The sequence below is a fragment of the Salvia miltiorrhiza genome, chromosome 2, assembly GCF_028751815.1.
Source record: "Salvia miltiorrhiza cultivar Shanhuang (shh) chromosome 2, IMPLAD_Smil_shh, whole genome shotgun sequence".
Lineage (NCBI taxonomy): Eukaryota > Viridiplantae > Streptophyta > Magnoliopsida > Lamiales > Lamiaceae > Salvia > Salvia miltiorrhiza.
The window spans coordinates 61,594,952-61,613,881 of NC_080388.1; the positions used below are offsets into that span (position 1 = coordinate 61,594,952).

Genomic DNA, 18,930 nt, shown 5'->3' on the forward strand with positions numbered 1-18,930 from the left:
GGGTATACATATTTTATTAGTGATTTAAATTATACACTTGTTGTTGTATCGATGAAACAATACATAGCTGATGGACAATTGAAGGACATTTTTGGTTTCTAGACTTTGGAATATAGAATTATAATGTAATTCATTTTGTTAAATGAGGTTAAATTGTTAAAGTTAGGAACTTTTATAAGATTTCGTATTTTTTATAAACTGTTGCAATGATAATGTCATTTATTAATTTGTAGCAAAATAAACATGCTTATATTTTTACAACGATCGAAAAATTAAAGTGGCCTGTTTTTTTCCCTCGTTGGTAGAAAATCTGAAAAAATACATTGTTGCAATGATAATGTCATTTATTAATTCGTAGCAAAATAAACATGCTTATATTTTTACAACGGTCAATAAAATTAAAGTGGCCTATTTTTTATATACGTTGATAGAAAATCTTACGTGTACTCATTATATATCACTCGTGAACTAATATTGTATGGGTATCGTGCAAAATCAAATAATGCTCTTAAAATATATTGACTATTGAGTGTGTCTAATTTAGTACAAATTGAAAAACTGTATTATTATCGAAATGATTTATAAAATTGGGTTAAAGTTCGTGATTGTTGTTTTGGAGATTACAATTTTTAAATGTAATAAATATTTTTCCTAGTATGCATGAAAATTAAAAGTGAACTCTTTTTTGAACCGATAGTTTACTCCATAAAAATTGTAGGATATTTATTCAAATAAAAGAAGAAAACAAAAATGGATGGAGTTTTAAAATTGATTATATGTGGGTCCAAGTAAAATACAAGCCACAATTTTCTCTATCGATGCATCTCCTTTGCATTCATGTTTGTCGTAAGTCGTGACCTACATAATAATGTCAATCTACTCAATTAATTACTCATATTTATCTCACAAGCCAGTTTATGTGAACATGAATAATGATTTAATAAATTCGAAAATAAATAAGTATTCTTGAATCGCGTCAGGAGAAAGATGCTTATGTATTATTATATGATGACAAGGTTAGTAAAAATCGGTGTCAAGAGTCAGAGGTCAAATTTATGAAATAAATGATTTGTATTATTAGTTTTTCTAGTGCATATAACTTTTCAAAATAAAATGACTTTTCCCACATACAAGAGAGAAAAATAAAACAGATTTTATAAAATTGATAAACTATTCAAAAGGTTAGAGCAAAATCAGATCGTTGTAGTTGCTACAGTAATTGTCACACTTTTAAAACGTGAAGATACTGTCAAAGAATCGCTATTCCTTCGAAATAAACATAAATGTTATTCCAATATGTTTGAGTAAATTCATGTATCTAATGAAAAAAAAAAAACTTTCGCAATAATAAGAGAAGATAATTGCACTAAAAGGAAGAAGAATGTAACATTTACTTTCACTAAATGAATAAAATATAAAATTAAAATAGGAAAGGAAAGAAAAAGATGAAACACGCCTCCTTTTGATAAGAGTGACGGAGAAAATGAGGTTTGATGAGATGAACCTCGAGTACACCGAGTGTTTACAAGACGAGGAGTATCATTTTTTGTCTAAATGCGGTTGATTTAGTGGTAAAATACGTACATCGTTACTTTTAAATACGGAGATTAAGAAATATATAAAAAATAAATTGATAAAAATTAACTAAAAAAATATGTATGAATATTATAAGGAAAAAACTTCCGAACGTTTGAATATATGATGCATTCAGATTAATTAAATTTAATAAGAAATTAATTATAAATAATTTAATTATATTTTTTTTGGGGAGGGGGGGGGGGAATTATTATGACTACAACAACAACAAATTAAGGGGTAATTCAAACTAAATCCCAACATTTAGTGTTTTTGCAAATTAAATATAACCTTTAAAAGGTTGCAATATTGTCACAAACTTTCGATTTATAGTAAATTAATCATTCCATTTAATTTTTTGCACTAATTTCAATATAAGAATTAATTATTTGTTCAATATATATTGAAACTCAAAATTGATGGAGGACTTTTGAAGTCGATTGTCTAGGCAGTTCTCTCGTGCTGTCAGTTTCTTTGATGACTTAGTAATTGAGTCGAGAGTTGACAGGTAGAGTTAAAGCGCTTATTTATATCAATTAGCAATTTCAAGCGTTTAACGACATAATTGATAATACAGGACGACGGCTGAAATCGAACAGTTAGAACATTATTGCAACATTTGAAAAATTATGTCTAATTTTGTAAGCACGCTCCAAGATTGAGATCTAATTTGCACGTAACCTCATAAAACTAATTCATGTGTCTGTTATATATTTTGTGTCAATCCATAGATATACCACTTAAGATGCATGTGAAAAAAATTCATTTTGACAATAACATTTAGAGTATACTCATTTTGACCATTTTACTATTTTGGGTTTTTATGCTATAAATGATTAGTTTTTAAAAAGATTTATTTTATTTCATAAAAAATTATGAATTTCATCATTCGCTATCACTTTTATCTTTTAATAATTCTTCTTCATAATAACTTTCTTAATAATTGTGTCCAAAAGTAAATAGTCACACTTAGTGAGATGGAGCGAGTAATTTATTATGGTTAATAAGGGCGACTAATAAAAATAAATAAATAATTCTAACATATTTATATTTGTATCGAAATTACTATGTTCTTTTAACATATTACTTATAAAAAAAAGGAATAATTTAAACTTTAACCAATATGTTTCTGCCAATAATTTCACATGCAAAGATCAAAATGAGAAAAGGAGAACAAGGAAAACAAATACACGGAATTACGAAATATGAAAAGGACAGACAAATATATTTTAAAAAATACTCCACGTCATCACATTAAATCTCCGTACAACTACCAAATGGCGTACGGAATGCTGAAGCCTTAGCCGATTCCAAGAGCCATATGTCCCATCTCACGCGTCAAGAGCCTTTCCCACTCTAATCCCATTAGTATTTTCTTTTAATATACTACTGCTATTAGGGATGTCGAGAAAATTCGAAATCAATGGATCGATTTGAATAGACCGATGAAAAAAAAAAATTAGAGCTAAAAAATTTAGTCCAAAAATATTTAATTCGAATGGCTCAAACTGAAAATAGCCCGCGCCAATAATTGAGTGGGTTGGCCCGATTAATCGAACGCTATCTTAATAATTGATTTTAAACTTTAATACTTTACTTTTTAATTCGATAATAACATTTTGGTGCGTGTATAATATGTTTTGATTTTTTCCTACGGTTAATAACAAACATATATGATATAAAAGTAAAAAAAAGATAGTTATTTATGTTAAATCGATATACAATTTTTATCAGAAACGAAGTTAAAGTTGGATATTATGTAAATTTAGGTTAAAATAACACTAATTTTGTATCTAAATCAAGGCGAAATGCCTTGCTTTAAAAAACACGAAATATTTACAAGAATTTGAATTTTCAGCCACACACGTAAATGTGGGTAAGGTTATGTGTGAGTACCCACACATAATGCAAATGTCAACATGTGTTATAATAAAAGTGTAGAGAAAAGTTTTTATCCACACATATATTTATGTGTGGATGAATCTGTTAATATTACCTGCACATATATATGTCGCCAAAAGTGATTTTTATGTGTGGTTAAATAGGTTTTTGTCATAATATAATGCTGATGTGGAAATTACGCGGATGGTGACGTGACATTTGATATTGACAGGTGACAATTTATATGTGTAGGTAATTGATACTCCCTCCGTCCGCCAAAATTATGTAAAATTGCTTGGGCACGGGATTTAATAAAATTGGTGATGATTTTGATGTAGTGGAGAAAGGGTCCCACCACTTTATGAGATGTGTGGTTGAGATTGAATTTTGAGTGGGTTTTTTGTAAATAAAGAGTGTTAGTAAGGATAAAATATTAAAGAGGATGGTGGGACCATTGCCATAAAAGGAAAGTGACATAATCTTGGCGGACGCCAAATATAGTAATTTTTACATAATCTTGGCGGACGGAGGGAGTATATCATATGTGTGGAAGACTGGCAGTGTGGGTAATAAGTTTTTATAATATAATGATGATGTGAAAATTACGTGGATGATGACATGACATTTGATAATTGATTGTAAAATGATAATAATATTTATTTCTATCATAAATAAATTTAAATATAACATGATTATATAAAAATATTTACTTTATTAATAATATCAAAGTACATTATTTATGTCACAACTACAAGCTTTACATAATAACACTACACAATTGATCAAACAACTCTACTCTATAAAGCTATTATAACGAAAAATAATCCAACGTATTGGTTAACTGCATCTTGATATCTGCTTCAGTTATTTCTATTAAGATAATAAAAACACAATATTATTTGAGATACACAATATCATATATTATAAAGTATAAATAACTAAGATGTAAATGTATTGAAATTATAAGAATATTGTATTGATTTCCTCCACCCAACTCAGGCACATAAAGCGCAAGAATGGAATCCGTAGGTGACCAACTAAAGTCAACAACATTTTCTAACTTCATAGATTTCTTGTCAATAAGATGAAAGTTTTCAGTTTCATAAACAGACACAACATTCTTTCATATTCTAGCAAAGAACTTATCTTCTTTTTTACCACCCCACTTGAAAGTAAAAATGTTTCAACATATTAAACATCAAAACGAGACAAAGAGAAACATTGGGAACAAACACAACAATATGAAGCCTTACCTTCCATCCATTCACCATCACAGTTAGATCCCATCTAAGAATTTAAATAGGTACAACAATGAGCCCTTAAATATGGATAATGCAAACACAACATTGGGAACAACAATAAGATGAGGACCAAAATATGGATAATGCAATCGTAGATGGGATCGCTATTTGACATGCACTTCGTAGGCTATGGTGATCCCGCCTCGTTGCGATTGGCAGACCAATGAATGGCTAAACAGATAATGAAAAGAAAAATGAGCTGAGCTGCTCTTTATTTCATTTAAATATACAAATGAATCTATGATTGTTAAGAGATTGATATAAAGAATTCCACCACCTCCAATAAACCGAAAAATAGGGAATTGGATGAAATTAGCTTCAACTAACCCCACTTCGCTGATGGAGTATTATTTGAAGAGTTTGAAAGTTTTAATGTGTTTTGGAATTTATTTTTTGATATAATCTAATAGTGGAAATTGGGGAATTGATGGAAGACAATTTTTTTAAAAGTCACGGTTCTATAAATTAGTAATAGCCTTGTGGTCCATTTTTTTTTTTTATTAATTTAAAGACATATCAATAGATAAATAAATAATTTATCGTTAATATTTTTAATTAATTGATAATTATGTGTGGTTAAAAAAAATTAATAGATTGCCATGTATGCACACCAAATATAAAAATAAACTTCATTAAGTAAAATAAAACTTAAAAAAAATTACTGCCATACAATAAATGTTACTAATAATTTTCTGCTACACATTTTAAATGTCAATAACTAATTGAAAATTTGGAATTGATTCACCTACACATTTTTTAAAATATGTGTGGGTAAAACATCAATTAAGATTTGCATAAATAATTAATTAAAGCCAAAATATAAATGTGGCTAAAAATATTTTGCCATGTTTCTTACATGTCAAGAATAAATAATGATAAAAATTAGTTACCCACACATAAATAATTTATAATTATGTGTGGTTAATAACTTTTATTAGTTTGCCACATTGGCACAACAAATTCAAAAATAAATTTTGTTATACATAAATAAAACTTAAAAATAACCATAAAATAATAAATGTCACGAAAATATTTTTGCCACACATTTTAAATGTCAATAACTAATGAGTTTTTTTTGTGTGATTTACCTACACATTTTGAAATTATGTGTGGCTAAATTACCACACATTATTATGTGTGGGTAATTATGTGTGGGTAAAAACTCAATTTATTGTTACGATTATCTATAAAAAAAATTAAACATATAAGAAAATCGTAAACTTGCAAGCCCAAACGGGCTAGCCCGAAATCAAGTGGGTTAGGGTTAGGGTCGAAAAATTTTAGCCCGAAAAATAAAATAAAAATGACTAGCCTGAATCGAAAATAACTTGAAACCGAATGGGTTGCCCCGAAACCGATTGGACTGGCCTGATTGAAATCCCTTTTTTTTGTACAGAAAAAAAAGATTTTATAGATTAAGTTTGGTACCAGCAGTACCTAATTACACAATACAGAAATGATAACACAAGAGAACCAAGTTTGAGGGCTAAGCTCCTTATCAACAATTCCAAAGATCTTGTTCCAACTTCTCATCCTAACTTTTACTTCATCTATCAAGTCATTAATCTCCCATATTTTATTCTCAAATCTACTCTCATTTCTTCGTCTCCACAGTAGCCAAGTAGTGCAGATCCATAAAGACGATAGGAACTGCCTACTCTTCTTTCATTTGCCATGATTTATGAAAAGATCGAAGTGTGCTTCGGTAGATTGAGGCTGCACTACACTCAAACCCAACCACCTATAAATTTCACTCCATACCTTTTCGGTCTTCGGGCACGACAAGAACAGGTGGTTTACCGACTCAAGATGGTAACAACATACATTACACATTAATTCCTCCTCACCAAGCGGGATATTTCTCTTCCTCAAATTCTCGCACGTAGGCAGCCGGTTTCTGAGTAATCTCCACGCCGTTACTCTAGTCTTCTGTGGGGCCTTGATTTTCCAGATTTTTGCAAGCCTTCCATGTTTACATAACTCCACCGGATCCGCGTTTCCCACATCTTTGATGATTGCATATGCCGACTTTGTTGTGTATATTCCTTCCTTTGACGCTCTCCAGGACCATCCATCGTCGCAACCTGCATTCGGAGTAACACTAAAGATGAAAGATAAAGGGTCGTTTGCGGCATTGACTTCCTGGTCAAATAACACCCTTCTCCATTTCAGATCCCAAACCCAAACTCCCTCATCCCAAAACCCCAATTCACTAATAACCGCTTCTTTGTTTTCGCTGAGCTGGTAAAGTCTAGGAAACACGAACTTGAGAGGTTTTGGACCCACCCATCTGTGCTCCCAGAATTTTGTATCACTCTCTCTCCCGACCCTACGTCTAATATTGTTGACAAACCACTTCCCGGACTGCCCCCCGCCTAACGATACAATTTTCTGCCACCCCCTCCCCCTATTCCTTCTAGTTCCATCAAGTTTCACACCCTCTTCATCCCACACAATCTCCCCATAAATGGATTTCACCATGATAGCCCATAGCCTTCCATTTCCCACAAGATATCTCCACAACCATTTCATGACTAAAGCTTTATTAAACCATTCTAAATTCCTAAACCCCAGCCCCCTCCCCTTTTTCAGCACATAAATCTTGCCACTTTATCCACGCAATCCCTCCATACCCCCGTCCCTCTCCCCTCCCCCCCACAGAAATTTGCAAAACAAGGATGTAAGGGATCTGACAGTTGCTTTTTGGTAAAGTAGAGAAAGAGAGTTGGTATGTCGGAATAGCCTGCAATACTGCTTTCACCAAGGTGATGCGCCCTGCCAACATCCCTAACTATTACTAATAATGATCTATTTTCCTTTTATTCTGTTCTATTAATAATTGCTCCCTCCGTCCCATTACAAATGTCCCACTTTTCATAATGAGACGTCTCATTCCTTTTTGTCAACATATTATCTCTCTCTACCTAAATTTAACAATTTTCACCAACTCACTTTATTTACTAATTACACATTTCTAAATCTCCGTGCCCAAAAGTAATGTGATATTTTGTAATGGAACGGATGGTGTATTTTTTTTAAAAAAAAATAGTACATTTTCTCATAAAAAGTTGAAGGTTTCATCAATTTCTATCAATCACTTTTCTTCTTAATAATCATATCAAACAATAATGAGCTATTATCAATGAGATAGAGGGAAGAATTCATATGATTAAGCTTTGAAAATTAATCATTAATGGGGTATTTAATTTTTAGTTTAATAATTCTAATGGTAATTATAATTCATTACTGTAGGGGATGAATCCAACAATTACGGAAGTGACGTCAGTAACGTCTGGATCGATGGGCACTAGCAACCTGAAACCACAAGCAACGTTAGAGCCCTCCGAAGAGCACCGGTGGGGGTGTCGATGGAAGGGCATCCGACGCTCAAGTTAGTGAATTGATATGAATAATAACGTAAGTAACGTAATGACAATAATTAAACGATGGAGAGAAGATAGAAAAATGATAGTAATGAGGGAGTTCTCCGACTGATCCGGTTGATCCAGTAGTCAGAGGTAGAGCTAATGAGCGGTATGGATCAAGGGGCGACGGACGTCGGGGCTAGCGGGGCCAGCCGGACGATCGAAACCCTGGAAAGTTGTGAGCGTGAAGGCGGAACGGAAGAGCGGGGATAGCGGGAGTGAGAGATCGTGTGTGAGTCCAGAGTGGGAATGAATGATTGACCGTGTCCCCATTATGTCAATGGGCTGGTGCATATATAGGTTACGGGCCCGTAGGGTGGCGACTAGGGTTTCTAGAGTATTCTCTGAAACCCTTCTGGTTCCGATTACCCCGGAAACGTCCTTTCATATCTTCCTATTTTTCCTAGGTATCCAACTGCTATTGACTTACGTATGGACTTGCTTCATTGGGCCGACCCGTTGGGCCGCATGATTTCGGGTTGCACGGATTCTGTCCATTACACCAACTACTATTGACTTACGTATGGACTTGCTTCATTGGGCCGACCCGTTGGGCCGCATGATTTTGGGTTGCACGGATTCTGTCCATTACAGTTTGTCCCCCACTCCTTAGTTATATTATAACTATGGAGTTTTAAAGTTTTTCGTGTGATCCGTATATCCTTGGCATAATTTTCGAGAGGGGCTTACCGGAGAAGAGGAGGGCGTGTTGCCTAGTTTAGCTGGATCGTAGGGCGCGTGCGGCGTGGAAAGGTGAGGTTGGGGACCCCCTATCATGAATGATGGAGGAGTGCCGTGCGCGCGGGGCGTGCCGGGCGTGGGGTGGTGATGTTGGAGCTCCCCCAACATGGATGATGGAGGAGCGCCGGGCGTGCGGGGCGTGCCGGGCGTGGGGTAGTGAAGTTGGAGCTTCCCCAACATGGATGATGGAGGAGCGCCGGGCGTGCGGGGCGTGCCGGGCGTGGGGTAGTGAAGTTGGGGCTCCCCCAACATGGATGATGGAGGAACGCCGGGCGTGCCGGGCGTGAGGTAGTGAAGTTGGGGCTCCCCCAACATGGATGATGGAGGAACGTCGGGCGTGCGGGGCGTGCCGGGCGTGGGGTAGTGAAGTTGGGGCTCCCCCAACATGGATGATGGAGGAGCGCCGGGTGTGCGGGGCGTGCCGGGCGTGGGGTAGTGAAGTTGGGGCTTCCCCAACATGGATGATGGAGGAGCGCCGGGCGTGCGGGGCGTGCCGGGCGTGGGGTAGTGAAGTTGGGGCTTCCCCAACATGGATGATGGAGGATTGCAGGGCGTGCGAGGCGTGCATGGCGTGCGCGGTGTAGGAGGGCGCGGCTGGGTATCCCCCCATATGGACAATGGAAGAATGCGGGGCGTGCGGGGTGTTGATGTCCACTTTCAAAAGAAGGGAGAACATGGTTGGCCTATTGGTGCGGGGCGTGTAGGGTGTAGGATGTTCCCTTTCAAAAAAATGGAGGACACGATGGGCCCGATGGTGCAGGGCGTGCAGGGTGTTGATGTTCCCTTTCAAAAAAGAGAGAACACGGTGGGCCCAATGGTGCGGGGCGTGCAGGGTCGCGTCGTTTAGTTTCAGCATCACTCCGGTATTCGAACCGTGTCGGTTGAGATGGGCAATCAAGCGTTTCATGGCAGGATGACCATTTCCCCCCCCCCCCAATTTAGACTTAGTTTTTAAACTAAGACTAAATGGATGCTATTCGGGTTGAAACGGGCGTGCGCCTTGTATATGTAAAATTTTCCCTCCATTTAGACTTAGGCGTTTAAACTAAGACTAAATTCGGGATGTTCGGGGTGAGACGGGCTTGCGCCTTTTATGTGAATATTTTCCCCCCATTTAGACTTAGTTGATAAACTTGAGGCTAAATTCATGATGTTCGGGGCGAGACGGGGCTTGCGCCTTTCATGTGAAATTTTTTTTCCCCCATTTAGACTTAGTTGTTTAAACTTAAGGCTAAATTCAGGGTGTTTGGGGTGAGACGGGCTTGCGCCTTTTATGTGAAAATTTTTCCCCCCCATTTAGACTTAGTTGTTTAAACTAAGACTAAATTTAGAATGTTCGGGGCGAGACGGGGCTTGCGCCTTTTTTGTGAAATTTTTTCCCCCCCCCATTTAGACTTAGTTGATAAACTTAAGGCTAAATTCAGGGTGTTCGGGGCGAGACGGGCTTGCGCCTTTTATGTGATAATTTTTCCCCCCATTTAGACTTAGTTAATAAACTTAAGGCTAAATTCAGGATGTTCGGGGCGAGACGGGGCTTGCGCCTTTCATGTGAAAATTTTTTTCCCCCATTTAGACTTAGTTGTTTAAACTTTAAGGCTAAATTCAGGTGAGACGGGCGTTAGCCTTTGTCATGAAAATTTTCTCCCCCATTTAGACTTTAGTTGTTTGAACTTAAGGCTAAATTCATGATGTGCGGGGTAAGACGGGCGTGCGCCTTAGACATAAAAATTTTTCCCCACAGGTGTGGAGGGGGAGGGGGGCTGCGCTCCTTAGAGCTGCCTACATACCCAATTAAGGGATCAAGCCCGAATGTAGTTCTGACCTACATGCAAAGGTCAGTAAACGTGTAGTAGATTGAGTTGGTCTCGGAAGACCTTATGGAATAAAGTAGAAGCGTAGAGATCAAGCGTGATACTGTTTGAGATGGATGGCGTTCCAACTGTTGTTGATGTCACGTCCGTCCGTTGTTTGCAATTTGTATGCTCCGTGTCCAACCACTTTGGTGATCAGAAATGGTCCTTCCCAATTTGGGGCTAATTTACCTGCACCTGCTTCCTTGGTGTTCTGGAATACTTTTCGTAATACCCAGTCGCCCGGCTTAAATGTGCGGGTGCGGATATGTTTGTTGTAATGTCTGGCGATGCTTTGTTGGTAGGAAGCTAGTCGGATATTTGCTTTGTTCCGTTTCTCATCGAGGAGATCTAACTCGTGGCACATGGCCTCTTGATTCCCATCGTCTGTCGTGAGCTCATGTCTGGCGGTGGGTACTTCGCTTTCCGTTGGGATTACTGCCTCCATCCCATAGGCGAAGGAGAATGGTGTTTCCCCTGTTGATGTTCTTGTAGTTGTTCGGTAGGACCATAGCACGCCTGGTAACTCATCTGCCCATTTGCCTTTGGCCTTTTCTAGCCGTTTCTTCAGGGTGTTCATGATGGTTTTGTTGGAAGACTCCGCTTGTCCGTTTGCCTGAGGATACCTTGGTGTTGAGAAGCTCAGCTTTATATTCCAGAACTTACAAAAGCCCTGGAAGTCCGCGCTGATGAATTGTGATCCATTATCTGTGACAATCTCTTTGGGTACCCCGTACCGGCAGATCACGTTCTTCCATATGAACCCCTTGACTTCTTTGTCACGCACTTGGTGGAAAGACTCTGCTTCTATCCATTTGCTAAAATAATCAGTTACTGCCAACATGTATACCTTCTGGCCGGGTGCAACGGGTAATTTGCCTACAATGTCCATCCCCCATTTCATGAATGGCCATGGTGAAGTGATAGCGGTCAGGGGTTCCGGGGGCAGATGTGATACTTGGGCGAACCGTTGGCACTTATCGCATTTTTTGGCGTAATCAGCTGCATCTGCTTTCATTGTGGGCCAGTAGTAACCGTTGGTTAAGGTGCGGTGTGTGAGGCTTCTGCCTCCCGAGTGGTTGCCACATTCACCTTCGTGTAATTCGGACAAGACGTATCTTGCTTCTGCAGGGTTAATGAAGTTCAAATAGGGACCAGTAAATGAACGTTTGTACAGTTTACCTCGAATGATGCAGAACCGTGCTGCTTGAGCCTTGAGCCGACGTGCTTTGTTACGATCATCCGGGAGTATATCTTTCTCGAGATATTCCATTATGGGGGTAATCCATGTTCGTTCGACTGATACTTCGGTCACCTGTTCTTCGGCCTCACCTTTTTGGATTGCTGGATATTGAAGACAAGTGATCGTTACGGTTTTAGGTTGTGCGGTCTGAATTGCTGACCCAAGGTTGGCTAAAGCGTCAGCATGGCCATTCTCCCCCCTCGGTACTTGATTGATGGTGAATTCTTCAAAGCATGATTGGAGCTCTTTCGTCTTACCCAGGTAAGCCGCCATTTTAGTATCTTTGGCTTGAAATGTACCCTGCATCTGGTTAACTACAAGTTGAGAATCACTGAATACGTTAATGCGTTTTACCCCAATTTCCTTAGCTAGTTCGAGTCCGGCTAGCATGGCTTCATATTCAGCCTCGTTGTTCGTCGCTTTGAATTCACATCGGATTGATCGTTCCATGATGTCTCCTTGTGGTGATGACAGGACGATTCCAAGTCCACTTCCTTGCATGTTGCTGGATCCATCGACGTATAGTTTCCAAATTCCAGTTTGATCGGGTTCCTCCGTCATACAACATAATTCCTGGTCTGCCTGCATAGTAAGGTTAGGTGTGAAGTCAACTACGAAGTCGGCTAATACCTGAGATTTAAGTGCAGTCCGTGGCTTGAATGTGATGTCGTATTCACTCAATTCCACCGCCCACTTAGTCAGTCGACCGGATAGTTCCGGTTTATGGAGTATGGCCTTCAAGGGATATGTGGTGGCTACTACAATCGGATGACACTGGAAATACGGACGTAACTTCCTTGCCGCGTGGACTAGTGCGAGAGCTAGCTTCTCCAGCTGGCTGTATCGGGTTTCTACATCAAGTAGTGACTTACTTACGTAGTAGATTGGTGACCGCTTTCCATCTTCCTCTCTGACCAACACGGCACTAACGGCAGTATCGGAGACAGCCAGATACACTAACAAAATCTCATGGTTCTTTGGTTTTGCGAGTAATGGCGGGCTAGTCAAGTATTGCTTGAGCTGTTTTAGAGCTTCCTCGCACTCCTCAGTCCACTCGAACGTTCTTGACTTCCTCAAAGTGTTGAAGAAGAGGTGGCATTTTTCGGACGACCTTGAAATGAAGCGGCTTAAAGCGGCTATTCTCCCCGTCAGTTTTTGAACGTCTTTCACGCATGTGGGTGAAGGGATTATTTGAATTGACTCGATTTGAGCCGGGTTTGCCTCTATTCCCCGCTGGGTCACCATGTAACCTAGGAACTTCCCTGCATTGACACCAAAGGAACATTTAGTAGGATTTAGCTTCATATTGTATTTTCTAAGAATTTTAAACGTCTCCCTCAAGTGATCAATGTGGTCCTTCGCGTGGATGGACTTGACCAACATGTTGTCGATGTAGACTTCCATTGTTTGGCCCAGCAGGCTAGCAAACATTCGATTGACCAAGCGTTGATATGTTGCTCCTGCATTCTTCAATCCGAATGGCATATACTTGTAGCAGAATAACGCTACGCTGGTCATGAAGGCCGTCTTCTCCTCATCATCAGGGTGCATCCGGATTTGATGGTATCCCGAGTATGCGTCCATGAAACTCATCAATTCATGGCCTGCTGTCGCGTCTACTAGCATGTCGATGTGTGGAAGTGGGAACGAGTCTTTTGGGCATGCCTTATTGAGGTTCGTGAAGTCGATGCAGACCCGCCATTTGTCGTTCTTTTTCTTGACTACCACCACATTTGCGAGCCATTCGGGATAGTGGACCTCCCGAATGAGTCCATTCTTGAGGAGCTTCGTGACTTCGTCATTCACTACTTGGTTCCTCTCCGGTGCAAACTTTCTACGTTTCTGCTTCCTCGGTGGGTAGTCCGGGGTGACCTGTAACCTGTGAACAATAATACTAGGGTCAATCCCTGTCATGTCCTCATGGGACCAAGCGAAACAATCGTAGTAATCGGATAGGAAATTGATAAGCTTCTCTCTGAGCTCTGGTTCGAGTTGTGCTCCGATCCGAACTTTGTGGTCTGGAAAGCTCGCATTAATTTGAATTTCCTCTATCTCCACCGTCTCCTCCTCGATCAGGCTGCGTGGTCTCTTCGTTCGTGCAGCTTGATTATAGTGATCCGTCTGTTGATTCATGTCTTGAGTGCACTGCAGAGTATCATTCGGGTGTTCCTGTTCTCCCATGTACTTCGATTGATGAACATGGTTGAGCGACTCAGGTATCCCTCCTGGTGTAATTGATTGATTCGACGTGCATTCTTTATTCTTCTTCGAACGGGACGGAGCTTCCTGCTGTAATTGCTATAAGGACGGGCTTTTTGCTTTCATAGTGGTTTGGTAGCACGCCCTGGAGTCCTTTTGCTCTCCCTTGATCTCCTTAATTCCCCACTTGGTTGGGAATCGTATGACTTGATGATAAGTGGATGGTACTGCTTCCATTCCGTGGATCCATGGACGGCCCAGGATGACGTTGTATGCAGACGGGGCGTCTACCACGAGAAACCTAGTGGACAGGTTGACTCCTTCTGCATAGACGGGAAGATCGATCTCCCCTACAGTGGTCGTAATCTCGCCACTGAAGCCGACGAGTACGGCAGCCTTCTTGATTAGCTTGGACTCATCCAAACCCATCTCCCTGTATGCACTGTAAAACAGAATATTGGCAGAGCTACCATTGTCTATTAGTACACGCTTTGTCAAGCAGTTAGCAATATAAATGGAAATAACTAAAGCATCATGATGAGGGTGTAGGAGCTTGTCTGATTCGGATGTTGCAAAGCTGATCAGCTGAGTAGGGTCTGTTGTTCCGGCTTTTCCTGAAGGCGGAACCCCGGATTTGCTTGATCTTGCCTGTCTGGTATGCCTCTTTGCGGCTGAGTGAGTGACTCCGCTGACCTCGGAACCTCCGAATATCACGTTTACAGTTCTCTCATGATGCGGCGGGTCTGGCGGGCTGTCGTCTCTTTGTTTCTCTTGTCTATCCCTCGCCTGCTGCAGGGTCTGCTTGCCTTTGTCAGTCAAGTAATTGGTTAGGTGCCCCTTTTTCAACAAGTTCGCCACTTCCAGTCTGAGTGCAATACATTCGTCCGTGCGGTGACCGTGGTCACTATGGAAGTCACACCATTTTGATCTATCTCTTTGGTCGGGTGGGGCTCTCATTTTCTCCGGCCAGCTGACTTTATTGCCAAGGTTCATTAGAGCTGTTACCGCCTCTACGGGTGAAATGGATAGGAGGTATTCTGGGAGTTTTGCTCTTTCACGCGGGCGCGTACTTGGTGCTTGATCATAGTCTCCTCTCCCTTTGTTCCCTCTGTGAGATGGCGTGTAAGGCTCACTTCGTCTGTCACGATTGTCACGACCGGATCTCCTGTCAACCCTGTAGTCTCTTTCGGGTCTCTCTGGCGGGAAGACTCTTTGCATGTTGTACTGGTCCTCTTCCCATTTGATTTGAGCCCAAGCCTGGATCAACATGTCTTCCATAGTTTTGCATGGGTATTTGGTGAGTGTCTTGTACAAATCTGACCCTGGTAGAAGGCCCTTACGGAAGGCCGTGACAGCGGTTTGTTCGCTGCAGTTGGTGATTGACACTATCTCTTTGTTGAAGCGTCCGATGTAGTCCCGAAGAGGTTCGCCATGCCTTTGGACAATAGCGTACAGGTCTTCTGAGATTTTCTCTAGTTTCCTGCTGCTTGCATACTGTTGAACAAAAACATCCGTTAGTTGAGCAAAAGATCTAATTGAATTATTAGAAAGGTTCGTATACCACTGGAGGGCCAGTCCTATTAAGCTATATGGTCACAGTGAACATTCTTTGGCGGTATTGAGCTATATGGTCGTCTGGATCGGATGCGCCGTCGAACATCTTCATATGTGGAAAGCTAAACTTTCTGGGCATTTCCACCAAGGCTATCTCATCCACGAATGGAGAGTCAGCGTAGCAACTTTCTGCACTCTTCTTGATCGGGGCCGGGACTCCAGGGATTCGTTGGATGATGGCCTCCATGTCTGCCAATCTTCTGGCCAAGACGGGGTCCATACTCTGTTGGATGCTCGGTATGCCCTGTCGACCCTGTTCGACCAGAGGTGGTTGATCGTGAGTTCTGCCATTCTGGCCCACTGGGGCTGTTCTCCTTGGCCCATCCGGTTGACCCGTTGGGGCGTCACGCAGGAAGTCATCTTCAGGGGCGATGTCGGTCCGACCCGTCAAGGTTGACTGACTTATTCCCCCGGTCGTCAGGGTGGCCTGGGTGAGGGATCTTGTCGCGTTTGTCCCTGTTGTTCCGGGCGTTTAATCTAGAGTACGCGTTTCACCTGCATTCACAAGAAGGGCACCCATGTTAGAGTGCAGGGTCTCTAGTCTGTTGTTTCTTACCGATGATGAAGGGTCATCCGGGTTGATCTCCGTTCCGTGGGGTGTGAGCGGAATATCCTCCATGTCCACCATGGGATTAACAGAAACTCGAAATCTGTCCGTCTGGTGCGTTTGGATCTGAGGGGGCGTCTGGATCTGGCTAATAGCATTCAATCGGGCGAGTAGCTCCGCATTTTGCTTTTCCAACAACAGCCTACTCTCCCGTTCTTGCGCAATTTGGTCGGCCAAAGCGGAGATCCGGGCGTTCACCTCCACTTGGCAAGCAATTCGGATTGGGTTGAACCCAATTGGTCTGAGGCGTTGTTCGGGTCGTGAGCGTCGTTCGGGGCACTCATGGTGTAGCTTTTGATTGCTAGGGCCCCACGGTGGGCGCCAAATTGTAGGGGATGAATCCAACAATTACGGAAGTGACGTCAGTAACGTCTGGATCGATGGGCACTAGCAACCTGAAACCACAAGCAACGTTAGAGCCCTCCGAAGAGCACCGGTGGGGGTGTCGATGGAAGGGCCTCCGACGCTCAAGTTAGTGAATTGATATGAATAATAACGTAAGTAACGTAATGACAATAATTAAACGATGGAGAGAAGATAGAAAAATGATAGTAATGAGGGAGTTCTCCGACTGATCCGGTTGATCCAGTAGTCAGAGGTAGAGCTAATGAACGGTATGGATCAAGGGGCGACGGACGTCGGGGCTAGCGGGGCCAGCCGGACGATCGAAACCCTGGAAAGTTGTGAGCGTGGAGGCGGAACGGAAGAGCGGGGATAGCGGGAGTGAGAGATCGTGTGTGAGTCCAGAGTGGGAATGAATGATTGACCGTGTCCCCATTATGTCAATGGGCTGGTGCATATATAGGTTACGGGCCCGTAGGGTGGCGACTAGGGTTTCTAGAGTATTCTCTGAAACCCTTCTGGTTCCGATTACCCCGGAAACGTCCTTTCATATCTTCCTATTTTTCCTAGGTATCCAACTGCTATTGACTTACGTATGGACTTGCTTCATTGGGCCGACCCGTTGGGCCGCATGATTTCGGGTTGCACGGATTCTGTCCATTACACCAACTACTATTGACTTACGTATGGACTTGCTTCATTGGGCCGACCCGTTGGGCCGCATGATTTTGGGTTGCACGGATTCTGTCCATTACAATTACCAAATATTTGTTTATTTTAATTTTAATATTTGTCTAGTTTAATAAATTAAAATTTTGAAATATTTCAAAGTCTTTGATTATTTCATCATTTAAGCCACTTTGATCGATTCATATCTCAATAAAAGGGTAAGATTGAAGAAATCATATTCTTGAGAGTAAAAATACTTTGTCATACAAATTAAATAAACAAATACTAGTAATATTTAAGAAACAAAGATACTTAACTAAAAAAAATAAGAGAGAGACAAAAAACAAAAAAAAAATCAATTGTATTAAATACTAAATTGAAATAATATATTACACTATAAATTATCAAAACTTAAAGAAACAAAATTAGATGTATTGCACCCTTATGATGTACAATCTTTTGGCACATGTTTAAGTTTTTTTTTTAAATCAATATAAATAATTGTAGAATTTTCTACATATTATTAATTTAAATTTTATTAAAAAGAAAAAAAAGAAAAAACCTAAAACCCTTGAAAGCACAAAAAAACAGATTAAGGGTTGGGCCTTGTTAAAATTTGAACCATATTGTGCACATGTGAAGCACTAAGAACGCGGCATATGACAGAAGACTTTCAAAGCAAAATACATATAGGGGTAAAATAAAAATAAACTTTTCAGATATTTTTGAAAAAAATATTTATTTTTTTTATTTTTTTGTCTTCAATGGCCGCCTTGTTTGTACACATGCAAATAATTGAACACAAGTATGCATATAGTTAAACAAAATATGCATTGACGACTCATTAGGTACCTCTCGTTGTCTTAATTATGCATATAATTGAAAACAAATATGCTTAACGTTGCACACAAAAATGTATATAGTTAAACATAAATGTGCATTGCATTACGTGACATGACAACATCAAACATATTTTTGTGTTTATATATATGTATTTTTGTATTCAATTATATGCATAATCAAGACGACGAGCGATGCGGAAAAAAAAAAATTAGACTTATAAAAAATTATTATTAGTTTTTTATCTAAATTTTCTATTTTTATTTTATCCATGCGTGTATTTTGCCTTAGAAGGCATCTGCCACGTGCATGAACAAAATATGTGATCCAAAATTGAAACTATATAGTACTCCCTCCCTCTCACTCTAATAGGTTCATTTCTTTTAGGCATGGAGATTAAAAACTTTACATTTTAAGAGAAAAGTAGTATGATCCCCACCAATTAAGTACACTTTTTATTACTTAAAATGAAAAACGAGCCTATTATAGTGGGATGTTCCAAAAAAGAAAACGAGTCTATTAGATTGGGACGAAGGGAGTACTACCTAAATTTTGAGTATTACATGATCTCTTCCCGTCTCTCTCTCTCACTATATATATATATATAGGGGTGAGATCCTATAGTATCCACTCCACTCATAGT

General features: G+C 40.1%; 1 protein-coding gene across 1 annotated transcript in view; it reads left to right on the forward strand.

The window, feature by feature from the left end:
* LOC131010909 (14-3-3 protein 7) overlaps positions 1-18,930 on the forward strand; it is a 76,822-nt gene that overhangs the window by 38,560 nt on the left and 19,332 nt on the right. The window lies entirely within an intron of this gene.